This window comes from Trachypithecus francoisi, unplaced genomic scaffold (genome assembly GCF_009764315.1).
Source record: "Trachypithecus francoisi isolate TF-2019V2 unplaced genomic scaffold, Tfra_2.0 Lachesis_group9, whole genome shotgun sequence".
NCBI classification, from domain to species: Eukaryota; Metazoa; Chordata; class Mammalia; order Primates; family Cercopithecidae; genus Trachypithecus; species Trachypithecus francoisi.
In genome coordinates, this window is record NW_022681474.1 from 45,028,831 (window position 1) to 45,053,613 (window position 24,783).

The following is a 24,783-nucleotide window of genomic DNA, read 5'->3' on the forward strand; positions in this document are numbered from 1 at the left end:
TATTCTGTATAACTACATACAACTTTGTACACTTTAAACTACATCTTCCTATTTTCTGCACCCCTGGTAGCCACCATTCTACACTCTGTTCTATGTATTCAATTTTTAAAAATATCCCACATACGAGATCATACAGTATTTGCCTTTCTGTGGCTGGCTTACTTCACTTAGCATAATGTCTTCTAGGTTCTTCCAGTGAACCAAATGTCCCAAATGTCAAGGTCTCCTTTTCCAAGGCTGAATCATATTCCATTGTGTGTGTATATGTGTGTGTGTGTGTGTGTGTGTGTCCATATGTGTATGAAACATTTTTTAAAATTCATACATTTAAAAAATTTGGTTGTTTCCATATCTTGGCTATTGTTTCATTGATGGACAAATTTGGTTGTTTCCATATCTTGGCTATTGTGAATAATGCTGCAGTGGATATGGGAGTACAGATATCTTTACAAGGGGTTGATTTGCTTTCCATAGGGTATCACTATTTTCTTTTCAGTTACCATGAAGATACATTGAACATCCTAAAAGTATAACATTCCAATTTGAGTTTGTACCAACTTACCTTTAATAACATACACAAATTCTGCCACTGATTGGTAGGTCCATCTTCACCCTTTTTCAGTTATTGGTGTCAGAAATTATATCTTTATGCATTTTATGTCCAGAAACATAAATAACTATTTTTATGCATTAGTCTCTAATTCATGTAGAAAACAAACAAAAGAGTAACAAACCAAAGTTACAATACTACTAGTTTTGTAATTATTTATGTATTTACCTTTACCATAGATTTTTATTTCTTTACATAACTTCAAATTTGTGTCTAATGTTCTTTCATTTCTCCAAAAAGGACTCCCTTTAGCATTTTGTGAATGGCTAGTCCACTGGTAATAAATTCTGTCAGCATTCTTGCAATTAAAAATGTTTTTAGTTCTTACCATATGATTTTTAATAGATTTTGTTTTTTAAAGCAATTTTAAGTTCACAGCAAAATTAATCAGAAAGTACAGAAAGTTCTCATATATTCCCTGCCCCCACATATGCAAAACCTCTCTCAGTATTGACATCCCACACGACAGTGGTACATTTGTTAAAATCAATGAACCTGGCTGGGCGTGGTGGTTCACCCCTGTAATCCCAGCCGTTTGGGAGGCCGAGGCAGGTGGAGCATTTGAGGTCAGGAGTTCAAGACCAGCCTGACCAACATGGTGAAATCCTGTCTCTACTAAAAATACAAAAATTTGCTGGGTGAGGTGGCAGGTGCCTGTAATCCCAGTTACTCGGGAGGCTGAGGCAGGCGAATCACTTGAACCTGGAAGGCGGAGGTTGCAGTTAGCCGAGACTGCACCACTGCACTCCAGTCTGGGTGACAGAATGAGACCCTGTCCCTCTACACCCCCAAAAAAATCAATGAACCCACATTGATACGTCGTTATCACTCAAAGTCCATGACTGACATTAGCGTTCACTCTTGTACATTCTATGGGTTTTTGACAAATAAATTCACCATTGTGTTATCGTACAGAATAGTTTTGTTTTCCTAAAAGTCCTCTGTGCTTGCCTATTCATCCCTCTCTCCCTCATCCCATTACAACCACTTATCTTTTTACTGTCTCCATAGTTTTGCCTTTTCTGGAATGTTATATAGTTGAAATCATGCTGTATGTATGCAATCTTTTCAAATTGGCTTCCTTCACTTAGTAATATACATCCAGGTTTCCTCCATGTCTTTTCATGGCTTATTTCTTTTTAGTGCTAAATAATATTCCGTTGTCTGAATGGGTGACTCTTCCAGTTGATTTATCCATTCACTTGCTGAAGGACATATAGTTTGATTCCATGTTTTGGCAATTATGAATAAAGTTGCTATAAAAATTCATGTGCGGGTATTTGTGTAGACATACCACTTCAACTCTTTTGGATAAATGCTAAGGAGCATGATCACTGGATTTTATGGTGACAGTATGATTAGTTTTGTAAAAACTGTAAAACTGTCTTCCAAACTACTGGATAATTTTACATCTCCACCAGCAATAAGATTTTCTGTTGCTTCACACCATCAATAGCACTTGGTGTTTTGGCCATCCTAATAGGTATATAGTAGTATCTCATTGTTTTAATTTGCAGTTTTCTAAAGTAACTTATGTTGTTGAACATCGTATTCTTAAAAAAAATTATTTCCATAGGTTACTGGGGAACAGGTGGTGTTTGGTTACATGAATAAGTTCTTTAGTGGTGGTTTGTGAGTTTTTGTTGCACTCATCACCCAAGCAGTATACACTGCACCCTATTTGTACTCTTTTATCCCTCACACCCTTCCCACCATTTCCCCCTGAGTCCCCAAAGTCCATTATGTCATTCTTATGCCTTTGCGTCCTCATAACTTAGCTCCCACTTATGAGTGAGAACATACAGTGTTTGGTTTTCCGTTCCTGAGTTACTTCACTTGGAATAATAGTCTCCAACCTCATCCAAGTTGTTGTGAATGCCATTAATTCCTTCCTTTTAATGGCTGAGTAGTATTCTATCATATATATATATATATATATATATATATGTACATACACACACACATATATACATATATATATATGACAGTTTCTTTATCCACTAATTGATTGATTGATTGATGGGCATTTGGATTGGTTCCACAGTTTTGCAATTGCAAATTGTGCTGCTATAAACATGTGTGTGCAAGTATCTTTTTCATATAATGACTTCATTTCCTCTGGTTAGATACCCAGTAAGGGGATTGCTGAATCAAATGGTAGTTCTACTTTTAGCTCTTTAAGGAATCTCCACACTGTTTTCCATAGTGGCTGTACTAGTTTACATTCCCACCACCAGTGTAGAAGTGTTCCCTGTTCACCGCATCCACACCAACATCTACTATTTTTTGACTTTTTGATTATGGTCATTCTTGCAAAAGTAAGTTGGTATCACATTGTGGTTTTGATTTGCCTTTCCCTGATCATTAGTGATGTTGATCATTTTTTAATGTTTCTTGGCCATTTGTATATCTTCTTTTGGGAATTGTCTATTCATGTCCTCAGCCCACTTTTTGATGGGATTGTTTGTGTTTTCTTGCTGATTTGAGTTCATTGTAGATTCTGGATATTAGTCCTTTGTCAGATGTATAGATTGTGAAGATTTTCTCCCACTCTGTGTTGTCCGTTTACTCTGCTTACTGTACTTTTGCCTTGCAAAAGCTCTTTAGTTTAATTAAGTCCCAGCTATTTATCTTTGTTTTTATTGCATTTGCTTTTGGGTTCTTGGTCATGAAATCCTTGCCTAAGTCAAGGTCCAGAAGGGTTTTCCCAATGTTATCTTCTAGAATTTTTGTAGTATCAGGTCTTAGATTTAAGTCCTTAAACCATCTTGTGTGTGAGAGATGAGGATCCAGTTTCATTCTCCTGTATGTGGCTGACCAATTATCCCAGCACCATTTGTTGAAAAGGGTATCCTTTCCCCACTTTTTGTTTTTGTTTGTTTTGTCAAAGATAAGTTGTCTGTAAGTATTTGGATTTATTTCTGGGTTCTCTATTCCATTCCATTGGTCTATGTGCCTATTTTTATACTAATATTGTGCTATTTTGGTGACTATGGCCTTATAGTATAGTTTAAAATCAGGTAACATGATGCCTCCAGAGTTGTTCTTTTGGCTTCATCTTACTTTGGCTAGGTCGGCTCTTTTTTGGTTCCATATGAATTTTAGAATTGTTTTTTCTAATTCTGTGAAGAATAATGGTGGTATTTTGAAGGGAATTGCATTGAATTTGTAGATTGCTTTTGGCAGTATGACCATTTTCACAATTTTAATTCTACCTATCCATGAACATGGGATGTGTTTCCATTTGTTTGTGTCATCTATTATTTCTTTCAGCAGTGCTTTGTAGGTTTCCTTGTAGAGGTCTTTTGCCTCCTTGGTTATGTATATTCCTAAGTATCTTATTGTTTTGCAGCTATTGTAAAAGGGGTTGAGTTCTTGATTTGATTCTCAGCTTGGTTGCTGCTGGTGTATAGAAGAGCTACTAATTTGTGTACATTAATTTTGTACCTGGAAATTTTACTGAATTCTTTTATCAATTCTAGGTGCTTTCTGGAGGAATTGTTAGGGTTTTCTAGGTAAACAATCATATCATCAGCAAACAGAGACAGTTTGACTTCCTTTTTACCCATTTGGATGCTCTTATTTGTTTCTCTTGTCTGATTTGTCTGGCTAAGACTTTCAGTAGTATGTTGAAGAGGACTGGTGAGAGTGGGCATCCTTGTCTTGTTCCAGTTCTCAGAGAAAATTCTTTCAACGTTTTCCCACTCAGTATTATGTTGGCTGTGATTTGTCATAGATGGCTTTTATTACATTGGTTATGTCCCTGGTATGCCGATTTTGCTGAGAGTTTTAATCATAAAGGGATGCTAGATTTTGTCAAATACTTTTTCTGTATCTATTGAGATGATCATGCAATTTTTGGTTTTGGATCTGTTTGTGTGGTGTATCACATTTATTGACTTGCATATGTTAAACCTTCCCTGAATCCCTGGTATGAAACCCACTTGATCATGGTAGATTATCTTTACAATGTGTTGTTGGATTTGATTAGCTAGTATTTTGTTGAGAATTTTTGCATCTATGTTCATCAGGGATATTGGTGTATAGTTTTCTTGTTCTGGTTATGTCCTTTCCTGGTTTTGGTATTACGGTGATACTGGCTTCATCGAATGATTTAGGGAGGGTTCCTTCTTTCTCTGTCTTGTGGAATAGTGTCAGTAGTATTGGTACCAATTCTTCTTTGAACATCTGGTAGAATTCTGCTGTGAATTGTCTGGTCCTGGACTTTTTTATGTTGGTAATTTTTAAATTGCCATTTCAATCTTGCTGCTTGTTATACAGGGTATCTAATTCTTCCTGATTTAAGCTAGGAGTGTTGCATATTTCCAGAAATTTATCCATCTCTTCTAGGTTTTCTAGTTTATGTGCATAAAGGTGATCATAGTAGTCTTGAATGAACTTTTGTATTTCTGTGGCGTCAGTTGTAATATCTCCCATTTCATTTATTGAGCTTTCTTATGGAGCAATCTCTTCTTTTCTTAATCTTGCTAATGGTCTATCAATTTTAATTATCTTTTCAAAGAACCAGCTCTTTATTTCATTTATCTTTTGTATTGTTTTCTTTTTGTTTGTTTCAGATTCATTTATTTCTGCTCTGATGTTGTGTATTTCCTTTCTTCTGCTGGGTTTGGGTTTAGTTTGTTCTTGTTTCTGTAGTTCCTTGAGGTGTGACCTTAGATTGCCTGTTTGTGCTCTTGCAGACTTTTTGATGTAGGCATTTAGGGCTACGAGCTTTCCTGTTAGCACTGCCTTTGCTGTATCCCAGGGGTTTTGATAGATTGTGTTACTATTGTTGTTCAGTTTGAAGAATTTTTGAATTTCCATCTTGATTTCATTTTTGAGCCAATGATCATTCAGGAGCAGGTTATTTAATTTCCATGTATTTTCATGATTTTGAGGGTTCCTTTTGGAGTTGATTTCCACTTTTATTTCACTGTAGTTTGAGAGAATGCTTGATATAATTTCAATATTCTTAAATTGATTGATGCTCATTTTGTGGACTATCATATGATCTATCTTGGAGAAAGTTCTATGCCATGTTAAATAGAATGTATATTTTGTGGTTGTTGGATAGAATGTTCTGTGTATATCTGTTAAGTCCATTTGTTCCAGGGTATAGTTTAAATCCATTGTTTCTTTGTTAACTTTTTGTCTTCATGACCTGTCTAGTGCTGTCAGTGGAGTATTGAAGTGCCCCACTATTGTTGTGCTGCTGTCTATCTTATTTCTTAGGTCTGTTATTAATTGTTTTACAAATTTGGGAGCTCCAGTGTAAGGTGCATATATGTTTAGGATTGTGATATTTTCCTGTTGGACAAGGCCTTTTATTATATAGTGTCCCTCTTTGTCTTTTTTAACTGCTGTTGCTTTAATGTTTGTTTTGTCTGATATAAGAATAGCTACTGCTGCTCACTTTTGGTGTTCATTTGCATAAAATGTCTTTTTCCATCCCTTGATCTTAAGTTTATGTGAGTCTTTATGTGTTAACTGAGTCTCTTGTATGCAGCAGATAGTTGGTTGGTGAATTATTATCCATTCTGCAATTCTGTGTCTTTTAAGTAGAGCATTTAGGCCATTTACATTCAATGTTAGTGAGTGTTGAGATGTGAGGTACCATTGTATTTGTCATGCTATTTGTTGCCTGCATGCCTTGGTTTTTTGTTTTTGTTTTTTAAATTGTATTTTCGTTTTATAGGTCCTGTGAGATTTATGCTTTAAATAGGTTCTGTTTGATATATTTTCAGAATTTGTTTCATGATTTAGAGCTCTTTTTAGCAGTTCTTGTAGTGGTGACTTGGTATTGTCGAATTCTCTTAGCATTTATTTGTCTGGAAAAGACTATCTTTTTCTTCATATATGAAGCTTAGTTTTGCTGGGTACAAAATTCTTGGCCAATAATTGTTTTGTTTGAGGCACTGAAGATAGGGCCCCCATCCCTTCTAGCTTGTAGGATTTTGGTGGAGAAATCTGCTATTAATCTGATAGGTTATCCTTTAAAAGTTACTTGGTGCTTCTGTCTTACAGCTCTTAAGATTCTTTCCTGCATGTTAACTTTAAATAACCTGAGGGCAATGTGCCTAGGCAATGATCTTTCTGCGATGAATTTCTCAGATGTTCTGTGTGTTTCTTATATTTGGATGTCTAGGTCTCTAGCAAGGCCAAGGAAGTTTTCCTTGATTATTCCCCCAAATATGTTTTCCAAACTTTTAAATTTTTCTTCTTTCTCAGGAACACCAATTAGTCTTATATTTGGTTGGTTAATATAATCCCAGACTTCTTGGAGGCTTTGTTCATCTTTTCTTCTTCTTTTTTCTCTGTCTTTGTTGGACTGGGTTAATTCGAAGACCTTGTCTTTGAGCTCTGAATTTTTTTCTTCTACTCATTTGATTCTATTGCTGAGACTTTCCAGAGCATTTTGCATTTCTGTAAGTGTATCCATTGTTTCCTAAAGTTTTGATTGTTTTATATTTATGCTGTTTATTTCATTGAACATTTCTCCCTTCACTTCTTGTATTGTTTTTTGGATTTCTTTACACTGGGCTTCTGCTTTCTCTGGTGCCTCCCCGATTAGATTTGTAACTAACCTCCTGCGTTCTTTTTCAGGCAAATCAGGGATTTCTTTTTGGTTTGAATCCATTGATGGTGACTGAGTGTGATTTTTTGGGGGTGTCAAAGAACCTTGTTTTGTCGTATTGCCAGAGTTGGTTTTCTGATTCCTTCCCAGTTGGGTTGGTTCTGTCAGAGGAAAGGGCTAGGGCTGCAGGCTGTTGTTCAGGTTCTTTTGTCCCATAGGGTGTTCTCTTAATGTAATACTCTCCCCCTTTTCCTTTGCGTGTAGCTTCATGAGAGCCAAGCTGCAGCGATTGCTGTCTGTCTTTGGGATCTAGCCATCCAGCAAGTCTATCAGGCTCAAGGCTGGTACTGGGAGTTGTCTGCACAGAGTCCTGTGACGTGAACTGTCTGTGGGTCTCTCAGCTGTGGATACCAACACCTGGTTCAGTGGAGGTGACAGAGGGGTGAAATGGACTGTGTGATGGTTCTTAGCTTTGGTAGTTTAATACACTATTTTTGTGCTGGTTGGCCTCCTGCTTGGAGGTGGGACTTTCTAGAGAGCATCAGTTATGGTAGTATGGGAACAAACAGTTGGCAGATGGGGTCCTACAACTCTTAAGAGTATATGTCTTTTGTCTTCAGCTACCAGGGTGGGTAGGGAAGGACCATCAGGTGGGGGTAGGGCTAGGTGTGTCTGAGCTCAGACTCTCGTGAGGGTGGGTCTTGCTGCAACTGCTATGGGGATAGGGGTGAAGTTCCCAGGTCAATGGAGTTATGTTCCTAGGAAGATTGTGGCTGTCTCTGCTGTATCATGCAGGTTGTCAGGGGAGTGGGGAAAAGCCAGCAGTCACAGGCCTCACCCAGATCCTACACAATCCAAAGGATCGGAGTCACTCCCACTGTGCCCCCACAGCAGCACCTAGTCTGTTTCCAGGCAGTGGGTGAGCAGGGTTGAGAAATTGCCCCAGGCTACCCACCTCCCAACTGTGAAAGCAAGTATGGCTTTCCTTCTTCCCCCACTGTGGCATCTGCACACCGGATTCATACCCTCCCCCGGGTTCTGGTCAGGAGACTTCTGGATCAGTTCAAATTGTTACTAAGTTCACCTGGAGATTTCCTTCTCCCTGTGGCCTTTGCCAAGTGCCTCTGGCCACCCTACCAAAGGACCCTTGTGAAGCCAGGCAGAGATGGCTTGCTAGGGAACCCAGCGAGCTCACAGGGCTTTTTCCACTGCTTACTCTACCCATGTATTTTGGTCAGCTCTCTAATTGACTCAGCTCCAGGTAAGGTCAGGATCTTCTCCCATAATCTAGATGTTCAGTTTCCCCATTGGGTGTGTGTATTTGAGGCGGACTATCTCCTTTTCCCACATCCACAGTTTGGTTATTCACAGTATTTGGGGTGTCTCCCTGGTATTGAAGGAGCAATCCACTTCCTTAAGAGGGTCTATAGGTCCTCTTGGGTTTCCTGATTAATTCCTGCAGTTATTCTGAAGCAAAAATTCACGATGTGAGCCTCTACTCGCTGCTCTATCTGTCCAAGATGAAGCTACAATCTAGTCCTGTCTCCCATGCACCATGATCCCCTTATTCTTTCACTTATTTTTAGTCAGCACATAAATGTACATATTTATGGGATACAGTGTGATATTTCAATACATGTATGCATTTGATGGTAATTGGAATATCCAGTACCTCAAACACTTATGATTTCTTTCTGTAGGGAACATTCAAAATTCTCTCTTCTAGCTTTTTGAAAATACACAATAAATTATTATTAACTATGTTTTCCCTATAGTGCTATAGGGCCCTATAACTTACCTTATTTAGCTGTAATTTGTATCCATTAACCAACCTCTTCCTACCTTTCCTCCCTACTAACCTTTCTAGCTGCTAATAACTAAAATTCTGCTTTCTACTTCTAAGAGAACAACTTTTTTTTTAGCTCCTCCAGCTGAGTGAGAATATGTGTCTCACACGTCCGTGTGAAGAGACCACCAAACAGGCTTTGTGTGAACAACATGGCTGTTTATTTCACCTGGGTACAGGCAGGCTGAGTCTGAAAAGAGAGTCAGCAAAGTGTGGTGGATTATCATTAGTTCTTATAGGTTTTGGGATAGGCGGTGGAGTTAAAAGCAATGTTTGTGGGGCAGGGGATGGATCTCACAAAGTACATTCTCAAGGGTGGGGAGAATTACAAAGAACCTTCTTAAGGGTAGGGGAGATTATAAAGAAGCTTCTTAAGGGTGAGGGAGATTACAAAGTACATTGATCAGTTAGGATGGGGCAGAAACAAATTACAATGGTGGAATGTCATCAGTGAAGGCTATTTTCAGTTCTTTTGTGGATCTTCAGTTGCTTCAGGCCATCTGGATGTATACGTGCTGGTCACAGGGGATATGACGGCTTAGCTTGGGCTCAGAGGCCTGACAATATGCAGTATTTATTTTTCTGTGCCTGGCTTATTTCACTTAATGTAATGTCTTCCAGGCTCATTCATGTTACCATGAATAACAAGATTTTATTCTTTTTATGGCTGAATAGTATTCTATTGTGTATGTATACCACATTTGTTTTATCCATTCATCTTTTGATGGACATTTTAGTTGATTCCATATCTTGGCTATTGTGAATAGTGCTGCAATAAAGATGAGAGTGCAGATATCTCTTTAATATACTAATTTCATTTTTTGGATAACTACCCAGTAGTGAGATTAATGGATCATATGGTAGTTCTATTTTTGGTTTCATGAGAAATCTTCATACTATTTTACCTAATGCTTGTCCTAGTTTACCTCCCACCAACAGTTTATATGAGTTAAGCATTTTTTCATATGTTTAATTGCCATCTGTATATCTTCTTTGGTGAGGTATCTGTTTAGATCTTTTGATCTGTTTTTAATTGGGTTGTTTTCTTACTATTAAATGTTGAGTTTCTCTATATCTTAGATATTTCTTTTGTAAATATTTTCTGCCAGTCTGTGCCTTGCCTTCTCATTCACTTGTTATCACATTTTGCAGAGTAGAATATTTTAATTATAATGAAGTCCAGCTTATCAATTATTTCTTTCATGGATCATACTTTAGAAGTTGTATCTAAAAAATCATCTCCATACCCAAAGACATATAGATTTTCTCATATGTTATCCCCTAGTTCTTTCCAGTATTGCATTTTACAGTTAGGTCTATGATCCAATTATTTAGGTATATGATTGAATTAATTTGAAATATTTTTTGTGATAGGTATAAGATCTGTGTGTAGATTCTTGGTAAATATTGGATCTATGTATCTATAAACATGGACTAGCTCTCCATTTTTTTAGTTCTCTTCTTAGCTTTTATCTGGCAATATGTCAATTCCTCTCTGATTTTTGAAAGACAGGGTGCTTTCTCCTCACCCTGGTTCCTGCAAGCTGTGTGCATGCTGCTAGAGAAAAGCATCAGCATGACTGCTTGCCCTGCGACTAGGGATTGGGGGAAGGGTAGAGCTATGTTAAAAGTTCAAATTGTGTTAAGAGCTGTAATTGACCAAAATTAATTGCAATTTACTATTTAAGCCTTTAATAAGCTGCAGAGTTCCAAAATAGTTACATCAGACAGATTCCACCAGTGCAATTGTCTAAGTTGGGAGACAAGTTCTTGGTGTGTTTTACTCCACTATCTTCCCTTTAGCTACACCACTATTGAGTTGATTTTATATTCTGCAACCCCAATGATCTGTCTGTTCTGTTTATTGTAAGTTTCTGTTTGGATTATGTTAACTGGTCAATGTAGAAAGCTAATGCTGTCTGTAAGACTGGGAATTTTATCTCTTTTTTCCAATTTTTCTCTTATTTATTGTCTTCTTATTACTATATTTGTTCTGACCTTCAGTTTAATGTTCCACAGTTGCTGTGTTAGTGGGAATACTTGTCTTGTTCTCAGTTTCTAAGAAAATGCATCAAAGTTTCTCCATTAGGTAAAATGCTTTCTGTAGTTTTGTTTTTTGTTGTTGCTTTTTACAAAATAAAAATGTTCCTTTTACTTTTTGGTTTCATGAGTTTTTAAAATGGTTGATGAATTTTATAAAATTTTTTGTATACTCTAGTAATAATCATATATTTTTTCCTTTATTCTCTTAATATGGAGAATTGCATTGGTAGACTTTCTGATATGGAATTATGCTGTAGTACTAACTTACTTTGATAGTGATACATTTAAAAATGCATTAGTAGTTATTTATTAGCTATTAGGTAGATATTCTGAAAATACATCTATGGTTCTCTTCTGTCACTCTTTATCTTTTTTTGGGAAAAATGTGTTTGTCTCAAAAATTATTTATTTTCTTTTTTATGTTTTCTGGAAGATGTATTTAAAGATTGAGACTCTACTTTAAAAGTTGGTAAAACTGCCTATGAAAGTATCTGGGCAAGGAGATTTTTGTTTTTAATTTTAATTTTAATTTTAGATTCAGAGAGTACATGTGCAGGTTTGTCACGAGGGTGTGTTGTGTGATGCTGAGGTTTGTGCTGTTATTGATTCCATTACCCAGATAGTGAGTATAGTACTCAATAGAAAGTTTTTCATCCTTGCCTCCCTCCCTCCCTCTTTTAGAGTTCCCAGTGTCTATTGTTCCATCTTTATGTCTGTGTGAACTGAAGATTTAGCTCCAGTTTATAAGCAAAAACATGCAATATTTGTTTTTCTGTTTCTGTATTAATTTGCTTGGGTTAATGATCTCCAGCTGCATCCATGTTGCTTCAAAAGACATGATTTCATTAATTTTTACGGTTGTGTAGTATGCCATGATGTATATGTACCCCAGATTTTTTATCCGATCCACTGTTGATAGGCACCTAGGTTGATTCCATGTCTTTGCTATTGTGAAGAGTATTGTGATGAACATTCGAGTGCATGTGCTCTTTTTGCAGGATGATTTATTTTCCTTTGGGTACATACTCAGTAATGGGATTGCTGGGTCAAATGATAGTTCACTTTAAGTTCTTTAAGAAATCTCCAAACTGCTTTCCACAGTTGCTGAACTAATTTACATTCCCACCAGCAGTGTATAAGTGTTCCTTTTTCTCTACAACCTTACTAGCATCTGTTATTTTTTGACTTTTTAATAACAGCTACTCTGAATGATGTGAGATTGTGTTTCACTGTGGTTTTGATTTGCATTCCTCTGAAGATTAGTGATGTGGAACATTTTTCAAATGTTGTGAGCCACTTGTATGTCTTCTTTTGAGAAATGTCTGTTCATGTCCTTTGCCAACTTGTTAATAGGGTTGTTTGTTTTTTTCTTGTTGATTCTTGTAAGTTCCTTATAGATTTTGGATATTAGTCTTTCATCAGATGCATAGTTTGAAAATATTTTCTCCCATTCTGTAGATTGCCTGTTTACTCTGTTGATGGTTTCTTTTGCTGTGCAGAAGCTCTTTAGTTTAATTAAGTCCCACATGTCTATTTTTTATTTTGTCGCATTTGCTTATGGGGTCTTCATCATAAATTTTTTTATTTATACCAATGTCTAGAATAGTATTTCCTAGGTTTTCTTCCAGAATTTTCATATTTTGTAGTCTTGTGTTTAAGTTTTTAATCCATCTTGAGTTAATTTTTGTGTAGGTGAGAGGCAGGGATTCACCTTTATTCTTCTGCATATGGCTAGCCAGTTTTCTGGGCAAAAGGATTTTTGGAAGAGATAGTCTTTTGTCACCCTATCAGTTTGGTTTAGTAGTTTTTCTAGGTTTCAGGGTTTTCTTTTCCTTTTTTTTTTTTTTGAATGAATTTTATGCTTTTGCATATCTCTAAATATTATAGAGATTTTCAAATTTCTTTATATATAGATATTCATGATACTGTCTCTGTTTTAAAATTTTCTGATTGTGTCTCCAAGAACAACTCTTAGAGTCCTAATGGAGCATTATTAATAAGAGTGGTCAGGTTACATGTTGTTCTCAAAGATTTTCTTCTCTTTCTCTTGTTTCCTCCCCCTTCCTCCTTATGCTTTCCCTCTTGTTGTGGCCTTCCTTTGACAGTGTCATATTCTGTACATACTCACAAACCCTGGGAACTCCTGTCTCGTTTCCTACATAGCCATGTCCAATTCACCACTCCTACAATCCACAGCTGCTTCTAACGGGTACTGCCTTGTTCATCACATCCTGTTGCTGCTTCCATTACCTAGTCCAGCTTTCAACTGACTCTGGCTTTTTATTGAGTAGTACAGCTCCAGCAGTACCAAGGCTTATGGTCTTCATTGATGCTATAGTGGTATCACCATCTTCTTTTGGATACTTACAACTTGCTGCACACCCCTTCACTGGAGTGTCCAAGGTGATGGTGGTCTGTGGTGAATCCACTTTACACAACCTTCTGAGGAGTCCTAAAGTAGTCCCATATATATCTCAATGTCTCAAAGCGATTTAGAAAACAATATCTTGAAGTTTTTGGTTATAGCCACCAACCCTCTCTAAGGGATTCACAAGTGAGTATTTAGGCTTGGGCCAGGAAATAGATTTTTGTGAAAAACAGTAATGTCCTTCCTGTTACATTTGAGACCTGGCTTGTATACCTGACATTTCTTTTTCTTTATTTCTTTTCTTTTTCTGACTTTGTGTGTGTGTGTGTGTGTGAAAGCTCCTTTGTTCCTTACGGGAATGGACTTTCAATAGACAAAACTCCATCAGTTGGCAAACATGCCTGGATATTTTAACACCCCAGGGGTGTGCATTGTTCCCTCTCCCCATTCAAACGAGAAGGCCACTGGAAAATAAAACTAGCAGTTGGAAATAATATTAGCAGGGACCTGGCCAGCGTACTTCTGCCTCTAGTATGATGAATTACAGAATAAATCAAAATGATCACATAAAAATGAGCACAGATCAAAACAAAAAATAATTTAGAATTCCAAATTTATCTGTCAAGTGCTCCCACCAATGGACCATATTTGGATGCCTCATATCAATCAAGATTCAATAACCAACTCCCCTGGGATTCATTGTATCTCTTTAGTGTGACTTCTCATGTCTCTTTACTTACCTAGTCAGTATGCATTACCTATCATAATCTCCAAGGGAACAGCATGATACTTCTCATTTTCAAGTTTTTGGAAATCTTGACTCCATTCTTTCATTTATACAACTTATATTCTGGATTTGCTAAAACCCGTTATATAATTTTAAAAAATTAAATTAGAGCCCATGCTGGCTGACAAGGCATGGCATTCTCAAGTTTTTGACTCTTTTTCATTCTTACTAGAGAACCACTGATGAGGCTGATGGGGCGATGCAATGTTTTTCTCTGCTTGAAGAAGTCTACTTGTGAGGGACCTCTGGAATAAGAGGAAGAAGACTTGAGATTTAGTCCCAGGTCATCCACTCTTCAGACCTATGAACTTGTGGACAACTTATCTAACCATTCTAGCTACGCTTCCAGTGTTCTTTTTTTTTTTTAAGGGGGCAGGGGAGATAAAATATAAAATTATTTTTTTCTGGCTATTATTTTAAGGATATTGGATAGAAAATTGGTGTAACAATACTTGATTGTCTCTAACTTGCATGCTTGTATAATAAGATGGGCAGAATTTTATTTTCTTAGCAACTAGTTAGGTACATTTTTCTTAGAGTAAAATTAACTTTATCGGGTCAGTTGTTTAACGAGTGTGTTAGGGGTAAAAGTGAAATTTCTAGTTGAGTAGGCTAGCGTAAAAGCTTTAAACCACTACTTCTAATTGAGACTGTGTAGTAGCAGTTTAGGAAGGGATGAGGAGTAAAGGGTTTTGTTAGCATCCTGAATACTGCTTGGTGAGTGATGCAATGCCTCCATTTGACTCTTATTTATCTTCATCCTCACTCTTTGCTAATGTATCACAAAATATTTGAACGTTTTGTAAAATCTGGTGGAAAAGATTTTCTTCTGTCCCTCTGTGAGGAAGTCAGTTTTAAAAGTAACTGGAACTCCAGGAGTATGACTTGGGTATTGCTTGTGTGATGTCAACATTTACATCAGATCCATCTATATCAGATGAACTGAGAAAAGAAACACAATTTTTGAGTTGTTTCTGTGGGTGAATATTTCCATCCTTGTAAAAATTGCAAGCAATCTTAACCAGCAAACCCAAACCACAGCAATGCAAACCAGACACCAAGGAAGACAAAGATCATACCAGTGGTACAGGCAGCACAGATGTTTAAAACCAAGATCTCCACTTTGGGAGTCCGAGGCAGGTGGATCATGAGGTCAGGAGTTGAAGACCAGCCTGACCAACATGGTGAAACCCCGTCTCTACTGAAAACACAAAAATTAGCTGGGCATGGTGGCACATGCCTGTAATCCCAGCTACTCAGGAGGCTGAGGCAGAAGAATTGCTTGAACCCGGGAGGCAGAGGTTGCAGTGAGCCAAGATCACACCTGGGTGACAGAGCAAGACTCCATCTCAAAACAAAACAAAAAACAAAAAACCCAAGATCTCACTATGGTGTTGTTTCCACACATGGCTGAGAGAGTATATGACATCTGATGGCTGTGCTACCATGGTTTAACTTGGGCTGTGGAGAAAGGATTTCTTCTTGGCAGAGAAGGGGAGGGTAGGAAGACACAGGCCTAGGGCCAAGTCATGAGCACATGGGTGTCTTGCAATTAGAACACAGACTTGAGAACAGCCACACATTGTCAACACTATGATTTCTTCAATATTATAGTTGGTGGGAAAGCATCCTCTTCCTGCTCAACATCCTGAAATTCTCTGGATCCTATGAGTTCTGCCTGAAGTCTGGAAGAGTGGCCACAATTGCCAAAAGTCTAGTACCCATAATCTATAAGATGGAAAGATGGCAATGGCAAGATATGAATCAGCTACTGGGACTGTGTTTGGAATATAACCAGTAAGAGAGACAGGACCAGACTAGAGGCAGTCTAGTCCTGAGATGTCCAGAGAGAGGCCATGGGCAAAAGAGTGAAAAAGATTGCTTCATCAGGGAACTCACCTCTGTCTCTACGCTCAGGTTCTATGCCCCAAACTGCAAGACCCTGTTAAGACAGGGAAGAAAGCAAGGCACAATTAAGTGGGGCCATCTGGAGCTTCAGACCACTGGATTACACATGTGAGATATTCTTGGCTATTCTCACTTTTCCATTTCCAACTTTCACATGAAAACTCTTATTTTGGCCTTAAATCCAATTTAGCAAAAAGTCTTTTCTTTGAGCCTTCTGCAGTGTTGCCTGTTGCAATGTAAGCATGAATCCAAAAAATCAGATGGAAGTGGTTACAGATGTCATGGTGGTGAAACAGGTCTCCCTCTCATCAATCTTGAAACCCTGGCACCTGTTAAGAAAAATTATTAAAACCTTGAATATAAGGTAAAAGACTGACTCTGTGTCCTTTTGATGTTATACTACAACGTTGTCTTTTAGGACTACCTAGGGATTATTTAATTCTCTAAGAGAATGCTTTTTCTTGACATTTATTATTGATTAAAATCCAGACAGTGTGCAGTTACATACAAACTTGCAGAAACTGAGAAACAATGCATGATTTTTGATCAGCAGAAATGGAAATGATTTCTTTCAGACAGTAAAACATAATCCCAGGGATACATAGTTTTATTGCCTTGTAGAACATTAACCAGTTGTGCATATAACTTAGCGAAATTGTTTCCCTATCCAAGTTTTACCTGACAATATAAATCTCTGACCATTAAATGCTCTTATAACTGCTTTGTGTGCTTCCCAGTTACTGGATTGAGTTAAATTACTCTCTGATATGTTTGTGTGAGTCATATTTCACTGTGTTTGGGAATTATACATTGAGAGACTAAGAGAAAACATCTAGGTGAGAGAATGGAGCCCCAGTCTTCTAAATTTTACTCTTCCCCCCTACTAAACCAAAAATCCTCAGCTAAATGTGATGACTGGTTTCATCTCCTGGATCTTATCCAATCTCTAGTGTATGCCCTTGAATCTGGATATACTTATTTTATTATTTACACTCAGAAGATAACCTATAGAAAGGATAACAGGCTCAAATCAAGCATGAAAACCCACCATTATTAGTTTGGGGTAAACATTATAATTTTCTACTGCTTGTCTCTCATCACCCTGAGGTTTCCTGTTTAATAATAAAATCATCTGTTTCTTTTTAATGCCACCCACTCAGTGTACCTATTTGACAACTGTTTGTTTCTAATTTGTGATGAAGAAGCATTTCTAATGTGTGATGAAAAGTGTCCATTTATTCGAAAAAATACAAAAATATAAATTACCCTGCTTCAGATTGATGTTATATTTTGCTTACTTTGTATTGCTCGTGTCTGTGATACTTTAATGTTGTAAGCGTAAATGGAAGAATCTAATGAAAGCTGTAGACTCTTTGCCCTGAAAAAGATGAACATATACATGAAGTTTCCAAACAATGTTAGAATTTGGAAGATGCCATAAGGCTTATCTATGGATCAGTGAAGAGTCTGGGAACCCTGAGTGAAGAAATTCTCCTCTACCAGTAAGAAATACCCTCTCACCTTTTTTCTCCTCCTAAATCCACATCTATATCACCCTTTTTGAATTTTTGGGATCACATCCTAGTTTCTCTTTATAACCTAAATATTTCAGCATTTAATTTGTGCTGCTCCAATTTCTTTTCACTTAGCATTACATCTAGTTTTTACCATAATAATGTATATACATTTTTTGTCATGAGCTATATACTTGATAAGAGATAAGGTTTCTTCGATGTATACTTTTCTTGATGTAACTTGCACTCTTAAGCTGTTTATCTTTTTTGCATTATGACTTTACATATACTGCTAAAATTTAACTATGTGGGATCAAAATGGAGGAAAGAAGCCAAATTCCAGTTGAAATTGTAACATTTGCTCTCTGGTGCAATGTGAACAAACCTTAAATAGAAGTTATTATAGTCCTCATGATATTGTTTTTAAAGGGACTGTATTTCCACTGTACTGAAGTCCTTGAAGCATACAACTGGTATCACATCTGAATCTGCCAGTATTGAGCAGGCCGGTTGGTATGAAGCAGCAGCTCATAAAATATTTGAATGGATAATGAGTGTTAAGAGAAATTTCAAAGATTATGTCGCCTCAGGCTGATACTGGGTTTTTCAGTTTCATGGTTCATTACTGTTGGATTAGTTAGCCAACCCCACTTTTTTCCTTCATGCTCTGTATTACTATTGACATTGTGGTGAATAATTCTACTCTATAAACATGAAAGCAAAAAAAAAAAAATGGAGCTTTTTGTTTAAAATGTATGATAAATACAAGAAAAAAGAAATCAGTGTTTTACAGACAGAAAGAATTAAGACCAATTGAGGTATCTCTTTAAGCTTAGAAGCTAATGTATTTCTTTAGTGTCCTCTTATAATCAGACTTTCTGGAAGTTAAAAACACAGCAGTTTGGATTTATTGGTTCTTCTACTTGAAAGTGACATTTCTGAGACATAGAGGAATAGAGGAAAGAACATGGGTTTTGGAGTCAAAAGAACTAGTTTAAAATCCAGGATTCAGACTGCCATGCTGTAGGACTGAGATAAGTTATTTAACTTTTACATGTCTCATTTTCTTAATCTGTAAATGTTGAGGTTATAGAATGTGTAGGGTTGTTGGGAGTCAGTCATAAGTAAAATAATTTCCTGAGGGTATGGCCTGAATTCTAAGATACATAAAGAAATAGACTCTATCAGTATTTTGTCTCTTCTCAGTCAAGTCAGACTCTGCAACAACAGTTTGTTGCTTTTAACTTACATCGTGCCTCATGCAGAGGTGGTGAAATTTTCTACATACACATATGTGTAAATTTCTTCATTATTTGAAAATAATAATTACAATAAGAATAAAGGGAGAAAACACAGCTGAATTAAGAGAAGAAAAATATACACAATCAACACAATTTGCAATCATTGAGAATAAAACCTGAGTTTCCTGAGAGTGATGGCGACTATGTAAATGAAATGGTTTGCACATGTCACCTGTTATGTGTATCCTTGCAAACACCCATAGATGACCCATCTTATTAACGTGTAATTGCTTAAATTCAACAACCAGGTATAGTCAACTCTGGATGGTTGGAAGCCCAATGTATTTCTTCCAATTGAATTGCCCACTCTTGGCCAGTAGGTTATTATTTTAAAGTCGACCTCTTCCTGTGATAAACTCCATCTCACACCTTTTTCAATTTGTTGCTGTAGAGTTTGTGGGAAGAGTGGTAACTCGCTGTTGCTCTCACATATTCACGAGGCTAAATTTAAAGAGAAATTTCTCACCCAAGTCTTTTCTAGAGTGTTGAGTGATGCGCTGTCCTCCCAGTGTTAGAGTGCTCATCTTTCCAAAAGTCTCCCGTGCCACTTCCCTCTTTGCTAAACTTTGACTCTCTTTCTTTGTACGTACGCATATGTGTGTACATATACAAATATGTGGAACATTTATAGTACCTTTTCCCAGTGACCATTTTACCATTTCTTTATCCCACGAGCTCAATGGTCAATTCTCCATCTCAGTCTCAACGTCTTTAAACTGGTTTATTTAGAAATTTTTCTTGAGTTATCTTCCTATTTCCTTTCCAAGGTAGTCTTTTTTCTACATATGTATTAAATCTCTTAGCTGTGTTTTCTTCTTCGTTGTCCTGTGTTCAGTATATTTTGTCAGTGAATGTATACAATTGATCATTTTGGAGAAATGATTGAGTGGCACATTTAGAGGATAATATTATGTAAGGAAGAGATAAAAGGTAACTGTACATACAGACTTGAAATACAGCCTTAGATCCTGTGTTCTAGTTCAACATTGCCCCCTGATAAAATAAAAGATATTCAACAAGCTACATTTAACAGCATTTGTTTGAGCAAAGAACCATTCTTGTATCAGGCAGCCCTCAGAACCAGAAGAGGTTCAGAGAACTCTGCTCTGCAATGTGCAGTGAGTATTTATAGGCAGAAAAGGTTGATGCAAGCAGAAACAAGGAACAAAAAGCAAATTGGTTATTTCAAAGGTACTTTTTTTGTAAGGTTAAAGCAGAGGGGATTTTCTTATTATGCTAGCTAAAGCTGGCTTGTTTGGAGATGTGGTTATTTCTCTCTCTCTCTCTCTCTCTCTCTCCTCTAATTTCTCAGGCCAGATAAATGACTTAGTTTTGGCTTGGGGTGTTTTAGTTTAGCTTGAGTGACTCCATTTTTGTTTGGTCTGGTTGGGGCTAATGCCAGAGCTCAGTCCAAATTAATGGATTTCTATAAATTTTATTTAATACACCCAAGCATGGTTCTGAGTTACATAATTGAAACTCTGTGGCCTTTCCTTCCCCTAAAGACAGCTCAGGGGAAATGAGAGCAGCTCACTCTAGCCCTACAGTCTCAGTGCTTGGCACACTAACAACAATGTTCAGTTTATGTGGCCCCTGCGTCTATAGTCTGTGAAAGCCTCAGGGTGGGGTCTGTGTCTTACTTATCAATTTTTTTTTCTAGTTTCTAGCCCCACATATAGGAACTGCTATTAGTCAATAAATGTTTGCCAAGGGAATAAATTAACACATGAACGACTGTCTCCAAGTTCAGTTTTCTCCTAAAGCTAGAAAGAACTTTGTTGATGAACTTCGAAATTGTTCTAATTATGGCACTGTAATAGGACGCAAGGGTCTTCATTCCATCCCTGTACTTCTTCTACCTAACGAAGAACGCAGGAGCAATTTTTTAAGCTGGCCATTATTGTAATTTTTTTTGTTTAAAAATATGCATAGTAATGGCAAACATACCCAAGAGTCTTAAAACAGTTATTGTAGGGACATTGTGTCAGACTGACTTTACTCAAAAGCATATTTCTCTCTTCCTTCTGTGCATGTAAACCACATCTCATCTTTGACCATGTGTTTCCAGCTCTCACTTTTTTCTTTTCTCTAGCTTTGCCCTTCTCCAGCTTAAAATATTTTCCAAACCATTTTTTAAATTCTGATTTTTCACTTTTCATTTTTCTTACCTTCAGTAAATGTTATTGCTTCAGGAAAGACATCCTGATAGATTGATAGACTCTAAACCTCAAGACTTAACTCCCCTAAATGTCCAACTTCCCATCCCCAACGATAACAGACAGATGACAGACACACACACGCATGCGCACACAGCTGTTACTGCCTTCATAAGTCGTAACAGCAGCTATCCTGAATTCATTGAGTTATGCTAAGAAAGGGCCTGCTTAATTAAAGAAAGGTATTATATATTTGCAACCTACAAGCTAATAATCAATCTAATCAATCTAATAGAAGTACTTCCCTTTGGGCATGATGGTTGCAGGGATGGGAGAGCTTCACTGTCTGTTGTATACATAGATTCTCAGAGGTCATAAAAGAAATTATTTTAGTTGTATAACAATTTAATATGATTAATATTATACTTTTAAATATTTTACTTTTTCCTTTATAGAAACATATTTCTTAGAAATGGTGGACTTCATCAATTCCTTTTTTGTAGAGGTGAGGAACTGAGTCTCAGAGAAGTTAAATGAATTGCCCAAAGAATAAACAAATAAGTGGCCAAGATAAGACAGATAAGACTTGCACTCGGAGTTTCTTTTTTTTTCTTTTTTTTTTTTTTGAGACGGAGTCTCGCCTTCTCGCCCAGGCTGGAGTGCAGTGGCGCGAACTCGGCTCACTGCAAGCTCCGCCTCCCGGGTTGACGCCATTCTCCTGCCTCAGCTTCCCAAGTAGCTAGTGCTACAAGCGCCCACCACCACGCCCGGCTAATTTTTTCTGTTTTTAATAGAGAGGGAGTTTCACCATGTTAGCCAGGATGGTCTCGATCTCCTGATCTCGTGATCCGCCCCCCTCAGCCTCCCAAAGTGTTGGGATTACAGGCGTGAGCCACCGCGCCCGGCTGGACTCAGAGTTTCTAACTCCAGAAGCGACATTCTTACAAGCAATTTCTATTGGACTTTAAGTTTACAAACCACTCTCATACAATCAACTAATTCAATTGTTACAATATTGTATTCAGTTGACGTTTTCTACATTTTACTAAGAGAATCTACCAAAAGCCCCTCAGAGTTGAAGCCAGGACATATCCCAGGTTGTTTGTCTCTAAATCTCTGAATTTTTAACTGTCACTGCTGAACTTTCTGTCCATCATATGTCCCTGAGGAATAGTGATGGAAATAATTGGAAATTTCTGTGATATTTTATTTTCTTAAAGTCAAAATTGTCAATGACAGAAAGATTCTTGCATTGTTTTAATTGTAGCTTCTCAGCCCCTCAGAGGACAGGTAGCATCAGACAATTTGACTACTAACCATCGTTATCAGGGAAAGATGTTCTTGAAAGTTGCTTTTGTTATAAACTAAATTGTATCTGCCCTAAAATTCGTATGTTGAAGTCCTAAGCTCCGGTGCCGCAGAAGGTGACCATATTTGGAGATACGATCTTAAAGAGGTAATTAAGATAAGATGAGGTCATTGGGCATTAATTCAATAAGATGGGTGTCCTATAAGAATAGGAAATTTGTAAGCAAATTAACAGAGGCAGAGAATCAAATATAATGTGTTTTCACTTATAAGGGGCAGCTAAACATTGAATACTCGTGGACATACAAATGGCCAAAATAGACACTGTGGACTGCCAGAAGCGGGAGGGAGAGGAAGAGGTAGGGGTTGAAACACCAACTATTGGGTACTATACTCACTACCTGCGTGATGATGGGATCGGTCATACCCCAAACCTCAGCAACATGCAATACAGCCATGTAACAAACCTGGACCTGTGTCTCCAGAATCTAACTAAAAGTTGAAATTCTAAAAAATGCTTTGAAAAAAGAATAGGAAATTTGGACACAGACATGTACAGAGAAAAGACACCGAGGTCAGAGGGAGAAGATGGCCAACCATATGCCAGGGAGACAGGCCTAGAACAGATCTTTCTTTCATGACCCTCAGAAGGGACCAACCCTGCTGACACCTTGATCTTGGATTTCTGGATTCCAGAACTGTGAGAAAATAAATTACTGTTTTTAAAGCCATCCAGTTCCTAGGAATTTGTTTTGGGATCCCTAGCAATCTACTACGGTATTCATAAATAATTACTTAAGCAAAGTCAAGAATGGCTTTGTAAGTCTTGACAAAATAGTACACTATCTTTGATACGACAAGGAGAATTTCGGGATGTACAAGCTTCCAGAAATTATAATTAAAGAAAATTTTCCTACGGGTGGGAGGAAACTTTTGGAGTTGATGGAGGTCTATGACACAGATTCTGGTGATGGTTTCACCAGTGTATACTTACCTGCAAACTCATAAAATTGTATCCATTCAATGGGTTCTCCTTTTGGTATGTTAATTATACATCAATAAAATGGCTTGAATACACACACACACACACACACACACGAATATCATTCAACTTCTCACAGTCAAGGACACCAGGATATTGGTAATGTGGTCAGTGTTACAGAGATGTCCAGCACTCAAACTTTGAGATTCTGTAAGGCTTCGGTTAGATTATAGTGGTAACCTCTCTTCTAGGCTTAAGGAAGCTGACTAGTGCTTGCTTACAAAGATTTTATGGTAAGCAAGGATAGTGTGAGGTGATAGCAGAAAGCTAATTTTTAAAGTTATACTTCATTTTCTGTTCCATTTTCTGAGCATTTCATTATCTAGCTTTTTCACTGTTAATTTATAAGCAGGACACCAGTTTTCCTTTCCTATTGTCACTAGATGGCCTGATACAAGTTAGCAGTAATATTTGGAGAATGGCATACCCATCTGCAGTATAAAGTCAATTACTATCACGCCTGTAATCCCAGCACTTTGGGAGGCCGAGGTGGGTGGATCACAAGGTCAGGAGTTCAAGACCAGCCTGGTCAATAAGGTGAAACCCTGTCTCTACTAAAAAAATACAAAAAAAATGTAGTCGGGCATGGTGGTGCACACGTGTAATCCCAGCCACTTGGGAAGCTGAGGCAGGAGAATCTCTTGAACTCGGGAGGCGGAGGTCGCAGCGAGCTGAGATCACACCATTGCACTCCAGCCTGGGTCACAGAGTGAGACTCCATCTCAAAAAAAAAAAAAAAGTTACTAGAAACTGGCTTTTGTAACGCCAAGGAATTTTCTGTCATTCTTCTAGTATAAGGAAGCTCGTTTGGAAATGCAATGGTAAGAAAGTCCACATGAAAGTCATGAGTTTTGAGAACTGCAAAGGGTGTTAATTCATCCAGTCCAATAACTTTGAACCACAGATGTACATCATAATCATCTATGAAATTGTTTAAAGTCAAATATACCTGAATGTCCCTTGTTCCATGGGCCCAGGGTGAGCCTTGAGCATTTAAGTTTATGAAAATTGCCACAGGCGATTCTTATGTTCACTCTTGAAGAACCAGGACAACTTCCTCATTTACAGGCTTCACAATGACTCAGGGCTGTCTGGGCTGGAGCAGGCTTGGAGGCAGTTCTGAGTTCCAGCCACCTCCTTTCTGCTGCATCATAATCTCTTAGTATTCTTTCAGTGTGTTTTGCTGTCCTCACTCTCCCCATCACCACAGCTTTCTCCTAGATTTAAATTTGACTTTGGTGAAAGAGGAGATTAGAGAAATATCACAAAACCTTATCAGATGAATGCTCAGCAATCAGAAAGCAAACATTTACCTCCTCCTCATCT

General features: G+C 37.5%; 1 long non-coding RNA gene across 1 annotated transcript; it reads right to left on the minus strand.

The window, feature by feature from the left end:
- Nucleotides 1–2,706: 2,706 nt before the first annotated feature.
- LOC117082441 lies at nt 2,707–22,865 on the minus strand. The gene is made up of 3 exons (XR_004436613.1): nt 22,741–22,865; nt 13,268–13,272; nt 2,707–2,717 (listed from the first exon to the last, which is right to left on the minus strand). It is a non-coding gene; the product is annotated as an uncharacterized LOC117082441 (long non-coding RNA).
- Nucleotides 22,866–24,783: the final 1,918 nt, after the last annotated feature.